The sequence below is a fragment of the Vitis vinifera genome, chromosome 5, assembly GCF_030704535.1.
Source record: "Vitis vinifera cultivar Pinot Noir 40024 chromosome 5, ASM3070453v1".
NCBI lineage: Eukaryota > Viridiplantae > Streptophyta > Magnoliopsida > Vitales > Vitaceae > Vitis > Vitis vinifera.
The window spans coordinates 9,387,526-9,402,163 of NC_081809.1; positions in this window are offsets into that span (position 1 = coordinate 9,387,526).

Genomic DNA, 14,638 nt, shown 5'->3' on the forward strand with positions numbered 1-14,638 from the left:
AATATGTTTCATTAAAATCTTAATAAGAGAAATCTTAAAGAAAGAAAAAAAATGTAATATTTTTTAATGACTTAGATTATTAAAATCGTCTCAATAAAAGTCTTATTAGGATAACCTATCGAGACAAAACTTAGATGAAGGTAAAAAAAATTAACAATAAGTACCATACACTAACAACCACACTATGTAAACATAATTGTACTTTAATGCATTAGCTTGAAAATATTTCAATCTTTGTATTCCAATGTCATGTCTTAATTTCTTCAATGTAAGAGATAGTAATGTCTTCATGAATACACTTTTAGATTATGACATGATCATATACGAAGATCAATTTCACAACTTTTCCAGAACTTATAAGTGTAAAATAATTTAGAAGAGATAAGTTCCATTCTATCACATTTTACATATTATCCTTTAATTTGTGCAATGCAAACAATATTGCCCTCATCTAACATTATAGATTTATCTTTCATGAAGGATAATTCATACAAAACTCAAATATGTTGATCATAAATCTTAATGATATGCAATCACAACTTATTTCGTGAATCACAACTATCTTTGAAGGATTTGAAGAAAAAACTAATGAAATTTTAAACAACATAGGATCACATATAGACATTAAAGCATGCATTAAATGACAATAAACGAAATGCTTACCTTGATTAATGCCATTTTCGTGCTCTACCGATGTCCAAGATTATGCTCAGTCCGTGATGGTATGAAAATCCCGGTTTAATGAGTTTTTCCCTTTCTACACCCAAGATTCAGTCTGTGTGTGCTCTCAAGACGAGTGTGCAGTGCGTGCCCTTTTTTCAACCCAAGAAGAAGAAGTCTTCCTTTACACTTATATATATATATATATATATTCATATATATCACACATTACACACATTATTTGGACAACTTGACTTAATGGGTCAGTCAAGTGAATTAGGGTGAACCCATAAAAAATTAAGCAATAATATGTGTCCAGCCCCATTATGGACTACAATGCAAAAATAAAATATTATTGATTTATGACATTATCACATTCAATTCTCTCACTTGTACTACATAATCAAACATCACAACATATACATAATCATAAATCAATGTCTTAAAAAATCTCATCAAAACAAATAATCAAAAGCAATCATACATGCTTCATTGCTTGATTCACAGGAAAATATACAATAATAACAATCCTTCCAACAATAGCATAATATTACAATACCAAAAATGGCTCACACTAACTTAATGCAACCTAGGCTCCCAACAACCCCGTTTGAGATACAGGTTCATGAAACACAACTATGGGTAAGCCTTTTGTTAGTGGATCCGCCAACATACCTTTTGTTGACATGTGCTCAATATCAATAAGAGACTTTGTCACTTTCTCCTTAACAAAATAGAACTTTACATCAATATGCTTGGAGCGAGAAGTACTCCTAGTGTTCTTAGAGAAATCAACAACTACAGAATTATCACAAAATAATTTCGGCAGTCTAGAAATGGAGTCAACAACTCCTAAAGCTGAAATAAAATTCCTCATACATATAGCATGACAACAAGCCTCATAACATGCCACATACTTTGCCTCCATAGTTGAGGATGTTGTAAGTGTCTGCTTGACACTTTTCTAAGATACAACTCCTCATGCCATCACAAAAATATAGTTCATAGTGGATTTCTTATCATCTATGCAGCCAGCAAAATCAACATCACAAAACCCAACTACATTAAGTATGTTGGTGTGCTGATATGTCAACATTAAGTCCTTAGTTCCTTGCAAATACCTAAGGACCTTCTTAGCAGTTTTCCAATGTTGACTCTCAGGATTGCTCAAGTACCTTCCTAACATCCTCACAATAAAAGCAATATTAGGGCGTGTACATACTTGAGCATACATAAGGCTGCCAACCAAAGATGAATAAGGAATGGTTCTCATTTCCTCTTTCTCATCATCATTTTGAGGGCACCAAGTCTTTGAAAACTTATCACCCTTCACAACTGGCGCTCTAGTAGAACTACAATTGTGCATATTGAACCTCTTCAATATCTTCTCAATATAGGTTCTTTGAGACAATTTAAGCACCTCATTAGCCCTATCACGAAGAATCTTTATGCCCAAAACATAAGAAGCCTCACCAAGATCCTTCATGTCAAAATGGGTTGACAACATGTGCTTTGTCTCAATCAACAAGTCAGAATCATTTGATGCGAGTAATATATCATCAACATATAAAACAAGAACTATGTAACTACTCCCACTAACCCTCAAATATATGCATTTGTCAACTGTATTCTTTTTAAAACCATTTTGGGTGATAATCCCATCAAACTTCAGATACCACTGCCTTGAAGTTATTTCCAATAAGAGGCTTGATGGCAGATAATTGTAGAGTAATTTCAAGATTGCTAATAAATAGGAAAATAGAAAAATTAAACAATATAGATGTTACTACAATATCATGTTATTTGCTAGTTTCCAGAATTTTTCAATTTAGCAATAGCTTGGAATCTTGAAATTCCACAGCGGTAAAGATAATTAATTAAATATCACAACCAAGATGCACTAATTTTATTACCGAAATGGCAAAAGAAAATTAGTACGATTCATAATATATAATTAATTTCCTTCGCCAATCTAAGCATCCTACAAAGTATTATAATCATTGATAAGACAATTACAATACCTGTATGGACCTTAGTAATCACAATAATAAAGCAACCAAAAGTGGAAAATAAAATATCTCAACAAAGACAATTTGACACATATAGGATCATGATAGGCAACCACATCTATGTTCACTATTGTCATAATAAACTCAAATATTTAATTTGCACAACTTGACACACTTGGAATTGCGATAGGCAATCACACAAGTGTTCTTTATTGTCATAATAAATTTAAATATTTAACAAAAAGGGCCTAGGACAACATTATTGATATAAGATAAAAAATTATATCATAAAGAAAAATAATAATAATATTAATTGTCCCAATAAAACCAAATTTAACAAATGCATAATAATTCCAAGAATACCAAGACAATAAAAAAAAAAAAGTTTTTTATGACGTCATCATGCATTGTTCATCTTCTCCATCAGGCTAAACACGACCCTGGTTCTTCTAGAGAATTTTTTTTTTCAGCCAAAATTTTGTGCATTTTCCAACGAAAACACTTAGGTTTCCATCTTTGAACATCAATCCTTCAATCTAAACCCAAAAATTACACAAAAAACGCATAAAAGGAAGAACCAAAATAAGCCTTAATTTTCAAAATCCCATCAATGAGCTCCAAAAACCATTAAAAAAAAAAAAGGTTTTGCTCCAAACAATATTTTCTACAAGTCTCCAACATCAATCGGGCTTGAAAATCGAGAATCAACACAAAAAAAAACCTCCAAAAATGGCTTCTAAACCAGAAAACGGGAAAACCAAAATAACTCAAATATGCAGCTCAAATGTCATCCATGTATAAGCTCTGATACCAATTGATAAAATTTTAAACGACATAAGCTCACATGTAGACATTAAAATATGCATTAAATGACAATAAATGAAATGTTTACCTTGATTAATGTCATGGAAATCCATTTTCGTGCTCCACTGGTGTCCAAGAATATGCTCAGTCCAAGATGGTATGAAAATCCGGGTTCAATGAGCTCTTCCCTTTCTACACCCAAGATTCAGTTCATGTGTGCTCTCAAGACGAGTGTGCAGTGCATGCTCTTTTTTCATCCCAAGAAGAAGAAACCTTCCTTTGCACTTATATATATATATCATACATTACACACATTATTTGGACCACTTGACTTAATGGGTCAATCAAATGAATTAGGGTGAGCCCATAAAAAATCAAACAACAATATGTGTTCAGCCCCATTATAGACCACAATGCAAAAATAAAATAACATTGATTTATGACATTATCACATTGATTATGTAAGTCCACACATAAAAAATTCCAACAAAAACTGCTATTGTTTGTTACTATAATATTGTAGTATCATGTACCATAAGTAAATATGTATCCTATCTAAGAACGAGCATTATGAGAATTTGTTAAATAATCAACATTTGTATATCTAAAGTAGTGATTCTAATCATTTTGAGTAAAATAATCCCATTTCAAGTGTTTCACTAAAATACTACAATATGTATTTAACTTCATTTAAATGTTATTCAATTGGTGTAAAATTGTATCTTGCTAGAAGATTGATTGAGAACATTATGTTTATTCATGTACAATTTACAAGATACACCGGTGTGATAATTACATTAAGATATGGTACTTTTGGGTCAAACACTACTTTACTTCTTCTTTTGGATGAAATGAAGTTTTGTTCACTTCAAATGAATGAATAATTATAAAAAAATTAGTTATGATTTGCCCATATGAAAGCACTTTGAGACTTATATATAACAAAAAAAATCCACTTTTACTCCATTTGTGAGTGAGGAAAAAAAAAATTGAGGTCTTTCATTTCAATTTCCTTTTTTAGATAATTAATTATTATTGTGAGCTCTTCAGGATTTCTAAAAGAATTATAACTATTACAAATCCCTACTTTTTTCTACGCAATGACCTAATTTCATCAAGTATATTATCATCACGATTTGATTTTCAATCATTACTTTAAACACTTTAATTCTTCATGAAATTATTTGCTTTAGGAATTTTGAATCGTTTAAGAAATTATTTGCTTTAGACATTTCAAATCCTTTAGGAACTTTTTTGCTTTATATATTTTGAATGCATTAGGGAATTTAACATATTTATGGATCCCTATAAGCGTATTATAGTTATATCATAAAGTATATATCAAGTCTTTCAACGACTATTAATCATATGATTGAGTGATTAAGTTGTTACAAGAGTCAATACAATGTATCCAAAGGAAACCCTATGCTATAGTTCATTTATTTCTTTTTATCTCAATTTCTTTTTCATATAATAATCCATTTGTATCCAATAGTTTTTATATCTTCAAGTATTAGAGTTCAAGTCTATTTATATCAAATTGACTTTATGTCTTCAAGTATTGGACTTCAAGTTCATTTGCATCCAATCAAACTTTACATTTTTAAGCATCCTAATTTCAAGTCCTTATATTTCTATAAACAAATTTAATTCTATCTTAATTGCTTATTTTCATTTTGACTAATTATTTCTAGTTTTCTATTCTTACACAATTCATGACTTAGGACCTTCACTATTCCTTATGATGTCAAGGGTCATCTAAAAAGAAGATATATTGTCAATGACAACATTATCTTGATCTCATCTTCCTCCGGTAATGCACATAACTAATATATATATATCTTTACTTTTAGGCACCAAGAGCTCTTCAAGGCCTATTTTTTATCTTTGTGTGCCTCTTCAAAGGCTATCTTTTATCATTTTGTCTCTTTTTAGGGCTCTTCAATTAGTGCATTTTCAAGAACAACTTGTGCTTCTTTAGGGGGTTATTTATTTAATTAGTTCTAGAAAAATAAGTCATTCTTATTATTTTTTTCATAGGTATGGCCTCTTCAAGAACACCAACTTTCGCATACATTTGCCTTTTCTTATGCATTTTGCTCTTTTAGGGAATTATGTCTTTTAACCATCACTATACTAATTCATTGTCTTATTAGGATACCATTCATCATGCTTTAGATGTGTTATGAATTTATTTATTGCAATCTACCTAATTATCCTTTAAGGGCATTAATGCATGCAATATTTGTAACAAATGTATGATTTTAAAAGTGTTTCAAGAATTTCATATTGTTATTCCAAACATAGCTTTCTTTCCCCTAATAGTGGAAAAATAGTCTCATTAAAATTATAATTTGCATAACATATCATGTGACCCTATAAGGGTTTATAAATGTATTAACTAGTCACTAGGCAATAAAAGAAACGTATGGACCTTTAATATACAACCATGTGATATTGCAATGAGTTGATGCCTCACTGATCACCTCAGGAATTAAGTTGATAATGCTTGATTCTTTCGAATCTAGCAGAATGCAAAGTATCATTAACATAGAACCATGTATTATTAGACACAAGATTTTTAGTTCTTCTAAAGCCTTTAATAAAGTTTATTTGATATAACATTAACATTAGTTGTTACCAATGTTGTATAATTGATAAAACAAACATGTTAGAATATATTTATTAAATAATTAATGTTATGTATAAACAAATAACAATAGATAAAATATATAAATATATTGACAAATAGGACATGTATTATATTGTGTTAAATAAAATGAAATCATTAAGATTTGTGTTGGTGTATAATAAGTTGTACTAGAAGGAAGTAATTATCCAAAGTGATAATCTAAAAATAAACATTTTCATCACCAATCAATTAATTAATTTTACTATTATGATTTAAAAATAAAATTGGAAACATATAGGTAAGGTATACTAACTACTCTCTATGAGTAAAGTCCATCTTCACCTATGAATTTGTTACTTTTAATAAAGTTTGGTGAAAGTCAATGAAACACTTGCGTGTATGATAGGTATACACCTAATGTCATTTTATGTCATGCTTGTAATAATTGTTTTTATGATCTCTAATATATTTATTTTACAAATCTTCCTTCTTTTTTTTTTTTATCTTTTTCTTTTTTATCATTTTACCATTTCTAGTTGTAATATGAATTTTATTTTTTGAGAATGATGACCATCATAGTCTCAAGAGTTATTTTGTCACATTAATTCTAACTCATATCCACACTTCTAATTGATTACATTCACTTTAAGAAATGTGGTTGATTTAATTTGACAAAGTTAGTGAATTTTCATCAAAAACTCATTATTCTAACAAACTTTGAGATGATAAAGAAGATCAAAGTGTTTGAGCTATCCCACAAGGATATCATATTTCCTTCTTTAATTATTGATCTAAATTTTATCATGACAAAATAAATTTTGACATCAATTACTTGGTATATATAGTTTAGGTTTAGGATAAGTAATTTGGATCCAAAATGTCAAGAGCCACAAATTCAAGTTTTTGTAATATTTATTATAATTTAAAAACCTTTTGATTTATGAACCAATAGTATGATAAAAATCATTTATAAATTAAATGGGCTTGTAAGGAAAAAAAATGGTTTAAATAAAAATGTCATATCATGAATCAAATAGCATCATATTATAAAAATAATAGTTCAAATAAAAATGTCATTTTGAATAAAAAACAACATCATATTATAAAAATTATATGCAATAATAAACTAAAGAAAACCTAAAAATAATTAAAATTACATGAATTTATAAAATATAAAACACTTGCAACCTAGAAATCTTTTAAAACTTGAACACTTCACAACATGAAATCTATAGTTTTAGAGATTTCAACTTCTATCATTTGCAAAGAAAGAATACTAAGAATACAATCAAATCTAAATTATAACTAATTAAAAATTCTAATAATTTTATTATCAAAAACAAAAAATTCACATAATTCCTTCATAACTTCAAATTATGAAAATATATAAAATTTACATACTTTTAAATTATAAATAATATAATAGTTTTTATGAGAATATATAAAATAATTGCTTTAGATTTTGAGAATATATGAAATTATATATGCAAAATTTGAGTACCACAAAAACATAAGACAAATAAAAATCATATAAAATTTTCATAATTTGTGAAAATTGGTTGGATTGGTTTTAGATTTCATCAATTATTTGAAAATGAATGAATGATTTAATGTGAAGTGTGTACTCTAAAAGTGACTGAATATTATATTTAGAATTCCGGTTCATAATGTAATTTTTTCTATTTTTCTAATTGTATCTTGTAATGTGAATAATGACTTAATTCTATTTTTTAAAATGTTTGCATGATTATTATCCTGTCCACTTATAATTTTATGTGATGGATTATGGTGATATTATGATAGATTTCTTGGACTAATATAGAAATGGTTGAATAAATGAGAAACAAATGAATGACCAATAATTCTAAGAAGTAAGGATGGATGCAGAAAAGGTTGAGAAAGGTTAGGATATCCGGATTTTATAGTTTAAGCAATAAAAAAGGAAATAACAAGAACAATTTTAATTAATTAATTACATAAATAGTGAACCATTTTTTTAATGCAAGTGAATGTAGACGATTGATCTAGATAACCAGATTACCATCTTACACTGATATAGGAAAGAACAAAATATCAATGTATAGCTTTCGATCATCATAATCTAAACTTATCAAATGTTATTAAATTTAAAAATCTGATTGTGAAAATATAAATTATGTTTCTTTGAAAGCCCGTGGACAAATTACATGACAATAGGTTTTGGAATAAAACTCTCTATTTTAGAAAAACATGATTTCTCATTTTCATATAAGATATAAAATATCCCTTAATGTTTTTCAAGAACTCTCTCACCCTTATCTTCTTTAATCATTGAACTTCAAAATGACACTTTATACATGTTAAATAATCTATTGTTTTAAAATTAGTTTTGAACCCCTTTTATAATCATTTGATTTTCCATTCAAAATAATTCAGTTCCCTTAGGCCACAAAACTAATATTCTTGGAAAATATATGCTGCCTAATTTCATTTGGCAAGCATGTTTAAAAAATGTTTAAAAAATGATATATACAAATTGAATTTCATGGCTCTAATTAATGGAGACTTATGGATCAATTCATGAAGATCAAAATGGGACTCAACAAATCCCAACATATCAAATGAATTTTGTTCCTCTTATATGATTTTCCATTTACTTAAATAACGAATTCTTAAGCTAAAGCTTAAATTATTTAGGGAATATTTCAAATCTTCACAATATTAGGAACTATTGAGTTAAGGAGTAGCATAGGATTAATCAAACAAAATAACCTTAAATTACATTATGATTTTGTATGATTCTAAATTTGATCATGTTTCTTTAATCATATTTAATTTCTTATTAATATCCATTTCATTGGTTAGATTTAAGTTTGCCCTTTAAAGTCAATGTTATTGTATTTTATAAATTAAATATTGCCCTTGGAAGAAACGCTATATTTGCTAAACTAAGTACACAAACTTTCCCCTCTTTTTTTATTTAAATTAAGGTTTATGGGTGAATTTTGTCTGCAATTGTTAGTTTGTTGTGTTGAAATGCTATTGATATGTAGTACTTATAGTGCAATTTGATATTTATTACTTGCTACTTAACTTTTATAAAAGTGCTTTTAAATGCTATAAAGATCATGATTTTAAAAATCGTACCGAACCGGCTGATCCGACCACCGGCCGGTCACGGTTTCGGTCCAGTCCGGTCAATTAGATCAAAAACAGGTTAAACCGAGATCGGATCAACTGAACCGGTGATCCAACTGGTGAACCGGATGAACCGATCAGTTCGATTAAATTTATTTATTTTTCAGCATCAAAACGACGTTGTTTTAGAGGATATAAAAACTCCTTCCAAACCCTTACTCTCCAAACCGCAACAGCTGCCACCCGTCCTCAACACGCCGCAACAGGCTCCCATCGTCCGGTCATTTCACCGTGCAAAATCTCTTTCCACCGACCGTAACACCGTCGCCTCTTCTTTGTCGTGTCATTGCAAGCCGGCAAGCCACTCCCTACCACTGTAATCCCCCTTCGGCCAGTTGTAACCCCCTTCCTCCCCCTTCTCCTACCCTATTGTAAGCCTCCACTCTGAAGTCCGGCCAATAGCTGCAACTTGCAAATCAAGGTATGATATTTATTATTAAATGTTTTGAAATTTATTTTTTAGATTTAACAATTAATATTCAATTTTTGCCAATTATATTAAGTTTACAACCAGCCACCTATATATTATATGATATTGAGGCCAACATTTATAATTGGTTTTATCTCAGTTTGGTTATTTACTTAATCCCTTATGGTATGTGGTATGGTACATTCGGTTAATACCTTGATCCAACTGTAAGATGATTTGAACACTTGAGATCGAAACTTACTTGGTATATTTAGTCATGAATCATGATTCCTCCGACTCAAGTCTTCCTAACTAGTCCCATTTGAAATCTTAAATATGTGTTTACTATTTAAAAACAAATTTTATCTGGTGAAATTTTAAACTCATGATGTATGCAACCCCTATTTGATAGACTATTTTGATATTTTCGAGATGAAGTAAAGAGAGTGTGAGATTTGACTGAGCATTTGGGCTATGGTGGCAAGATATGAATTTTCAATTTTCAAATGTTCACAAAGTCCCCGCTCTCCCCGGCTGTGGTGACAACAATTTATAATTTTTAGATAAATGTTTGGTTTGAAAGTAAATTTCTCATTTTTTTCAATTGTTAATGACTTTTATTCTCTAGATTAATATGCAATTTTTATAAATTATTGATGACTTGATTATAAATCATTAAATTGTTGATGACTTTCATTCTCTAGATTAATGTGAGATTTTTGTTTCTAATTTGATAGAGAAATAAAAAATGGAATCAAACTTGACTCCATCCTCTGGTCAAGATTCAACTACCAATTCACAAACAACTAGAAGTAAGACCAACCTTGCATAGGAACATGTTTCTGAAGAAAGATATGCAAATGGAAGGAAAACTCTTATTTGTTTATATTGTAAAAAGATTACAAAAGGTGAGGGTATTCATAGAATGAAACCATATCTTGCTAGAGTGAAAGAAGATATTGGTCCATGTAAATTGGTTGCTCTTGATGTCAGATTTTGAATGGAAAATTCTTTGCAAGAGTTTGTGAATTCCAAGAAAGCAACCCAAGAAGCATATGAATATAGAAATCCTTATGGTCCTAATGTGTCACAATTTGAAGGGGATGTGGCAGAAAGTGAAGAAGAGGTTCAAGAAATGCAAAGTCTTATGGCAGTTAGTAGTGGAAAAAGAAAAAAATCATAAGTTAATAAGGATTTTGTACCAATAATACTCAAGGAGCTTAGTCTTCCATGAAGAGTGTATTAGTTGGGAAAAAAACTATTTGGAGAGCATATATGACGGTTGGGAGATTCTTTTATAATGCATGCATTCCTACTAATACTGTGAATTCCTTCTACTTCAAGTCAATGTTAGATGTTATATCTGCAATTGGTCCTAAATATAAAGGTCCAAATTATCATCAGTTGCGAGTTAATCTTTTAAAGGATGCCAAGAAGGAAGTTCAGTTACTTGTGGATTCTTATCGTGCAATTTCGGCAAAAGTTGGGTGTACAATAACGGGTGACGGTTGGACAGATAATAGACAAAAAAACTCATCAACTTCCTTCTGTATTGTCCTGAAGGAATATCGTTTGTGAAATCTATTGATGCTTCAGACATTGTCAATGATGCAACTAATTTGTTCCTATTATTTGATGAGGTGATTGAATGGGTAGGTCCCCTCAATGTAGTTCATATAGTGACTAATAATGCAACAAATCATGTGGCAGCGGGGAGATTGATTTCTTAGAAGCATAAACACATCAATTGGTCACCTTGTGCAGCTCATTGTCTTAATTTGATCTTTAAGGATATTGGTAAGATGGACCATGTTGTTGAACTTGTAAGACGGGCATCAAAGGTGACAATTTTTGTTTATAATCATGTTGCTTTGTTAAGTTGGTTGAAAAAAAGAGTCGGATGGATGGAGATTCTCTGACCTGGTGCAACTTACTTTGCTACTAAATTCATTGCACTCAAGAGTCTTCATGATCATAAACATGACTTGCAAGCTTTGGTGACTAGTAAGTTAATCTTTGTGGACTCTAGATATTCAAAGGATAATAAAAGCAAAGTTGTAGTTTCCATTATCTTGGATAATAGATTTTAGAATGATTGTTTGATTGTTGTGACTCTTATGTCTCCACTAATTTGCGTATTGTTGATTGTGATGAGAGGCTTTTGATGGGATATGTGTATGAAGGCATGTATAGGGTTCGTTTAGGCATCAAGAAATTGTTTAACTATAACAAAAAACTATACAAGCCTTGTACATAAATCATAAAGCAACGTTGGGATCAACAACTAAATAAAAGCATTCATTCAGCAACTTATTAATCGAATCCATGTTTCCAATATGATCAAGAAAACTTTTGTAATAAGCCAACCGTTATTGGAGGTGTCATGAATGTTATTGATCAGAAAGTTCTTAAAGGCAAGCTTGATACAATGAATGAAATAAAGTTGTTTCGTGATCAATTGGGAGGTTTTGGAAAAGACCTTGCTTATTCTTCACGTGAAGTACTTCAACCTAGTAAAAGATTATTTTCATTTATTAGTGTGTTTGTTCTTTTTCATTAGTTACTTACTTACTATTTAATATTTTAAACTTGTTAATGTTTTTTGTTCTTATTTTTAATGTGAAATGGTAACTAGATGAATGGTGGAGGCTACATGGATACAGTGCACCACATTTGCAAAAGTTGGTCATTCAAACATTGAGCCAAATTGCATCGTCTTCTGGATGTGAGAGGAATTGGAGTGTCTTTGAACGTATACATACCAAAAGAAGGAATAGATTGGAACATCAAAGGCTTAATGATCTTGTATATGTTCATTATAATTTGCGGCTAAAAAATCGGTATAAATGTTTTCTTAGTTGTTTTGAATTTAAATTCTTTTATTCACAATTATGAATAATTATATACTTTTCTTTTTTAGGTTCTATAACAAGAAAAGAATCTATCATCCCATTGACTATGCATGCATTGATGAGACTGATTTTTGGATAGTTGAAGAGGATCAGCCAGGAGAGCTAGATGTTGAAAAATTGGAAATTCTTTTATATGAAGAATGGTCAATTTCAATAAATGAAGTGGAAGGTTCAAGTTCTCACATTGGTTTGTAGAATATTTAAACTTATAAAAGTTCAATAATTATTTTTTTTTCTTCAAAAATGATTTCTTGTTGATATATATTCAATATTTTTGTAAATGATGAGGATGGTGGTGGCGGCGTGACTATAGAAGGGCTTGATGTGGAGAACTCTGGTTTTCTAGATGTTCATTTTCAATATCCATATTCCAATTTCCAAAATGAATGAAGACATGAATTTTATATTTATTAGTATGCAAAAATCTTCATGAATATTCAAACATTGACTTGTTATATTTTGAGTAACTATTTAAGTGTTGTGGTTGACATTTGTATTATCTATTATGGACAATATGTTAAGTTAACAACTCTTTGATAATTTGGTTATTATAGGATAGCAATGGTTTGATTATTTGATAAAATATTGGGTTTATTGACATTATGAATGTATAACATCTTATATTGTGTTATAGATATCATATATGATGATTGATGACTTCTATAGGTAAAAAATTTTGTGAAAAAACTCAACAAACAAAGTAGATGCTATCAAAATTTAGATAGAATTTATTAATTTATTAATTTTTAATAATATATAAAATAATAAAATATATATTTATAACGTCATCGATTTGACCGCCGGTTCGACTAGTGAACCGGTAACTTTTCCGGTTCAATGACCGGTCCGGTTCATAAAACATTGATCAAGATACGCTTCCTTCATTTACCTCTTTGTGTGCATTAGCATGTATGCTTATTTCACGTTATTGGTTAGCTTTGCTTTATTTGATCTTTGTGTTGATATGTCATTGCTTATTGATCTTGGGTGGAATGCATATTGTATATGTTATGATATTGTTGCTTGTGAACTAATTATTTTGTTTTATGGAAGCGCTTAACAAGTTATAAAGGTATGTTCTCTACTTTTTGTGATTATTGTTTATTGAGTGTGCATGTTTTGATATATACTTTGACTTATGGTATCTACTAATTTACCTATTGATTGTCATAATTACTTCAACTTACTTAATAGAGACCAATTTTAAGGCTTAAAGGGGTGCTACCATTATGGTACATTCTCAATAAATAACCTAACCCCTAAACTTAGACTCGAGTTTTCAAAGATATGTTTTTTCCAAAACAATAAGTCAATTTTTTTAGGGTTTTATTTCTTATTTTGTTTTCTCTTAAAATAATAATAAAATAAGTGGTAACTACGATATTTATAAAATTAGTTTTTCACAAAAGCAAGTCTTGGGGATGTACCAATAGAGACATGATGATCAATGGAACACTTGTATAATCCTTGTCCTAGCATGGATATTTGTGTGCTAAATGCTTTTTTTTTTTTGGTTCTTTCATGATTTGGTAGGATACTTGAATATTGTACTTACACCACACACTATGTACCTCTAAAGTATTGTGGATGAATGTGGGAGTTATAAGATGCATAAACCAACAAGAAGACTTCACTAAAAGGAAACCCCACAACCTTCCATCCCCAATGAAGTAGCCTATCTCTTTGGATTCTTCTTTCATGATTTGGTAGGATAGTTGAATATTGTACTTACACCACACATTATGCACCCTTAAAGTAATATGGATGAATGTGGGAGTTATAAGATGTACAAACCAACAAGAAGACTTCACTATTCCATCCCCAATGAAGTAGCCTATCTCTTTGGATTCTTCTTTCATGATTTGGTAGGATAGTTGAATATTGTACTTACACCACACATTATGCACCCTTAAAGTAATATGGATGAATGTGGGAGTTATAAGATGTACAAACCAACAAGAAGACTTCACTAAAAGGAAACCCCACAACCCCATCCCCAATGAGGTTACCCATGCTTGTGTGAAGTACTCCCTCT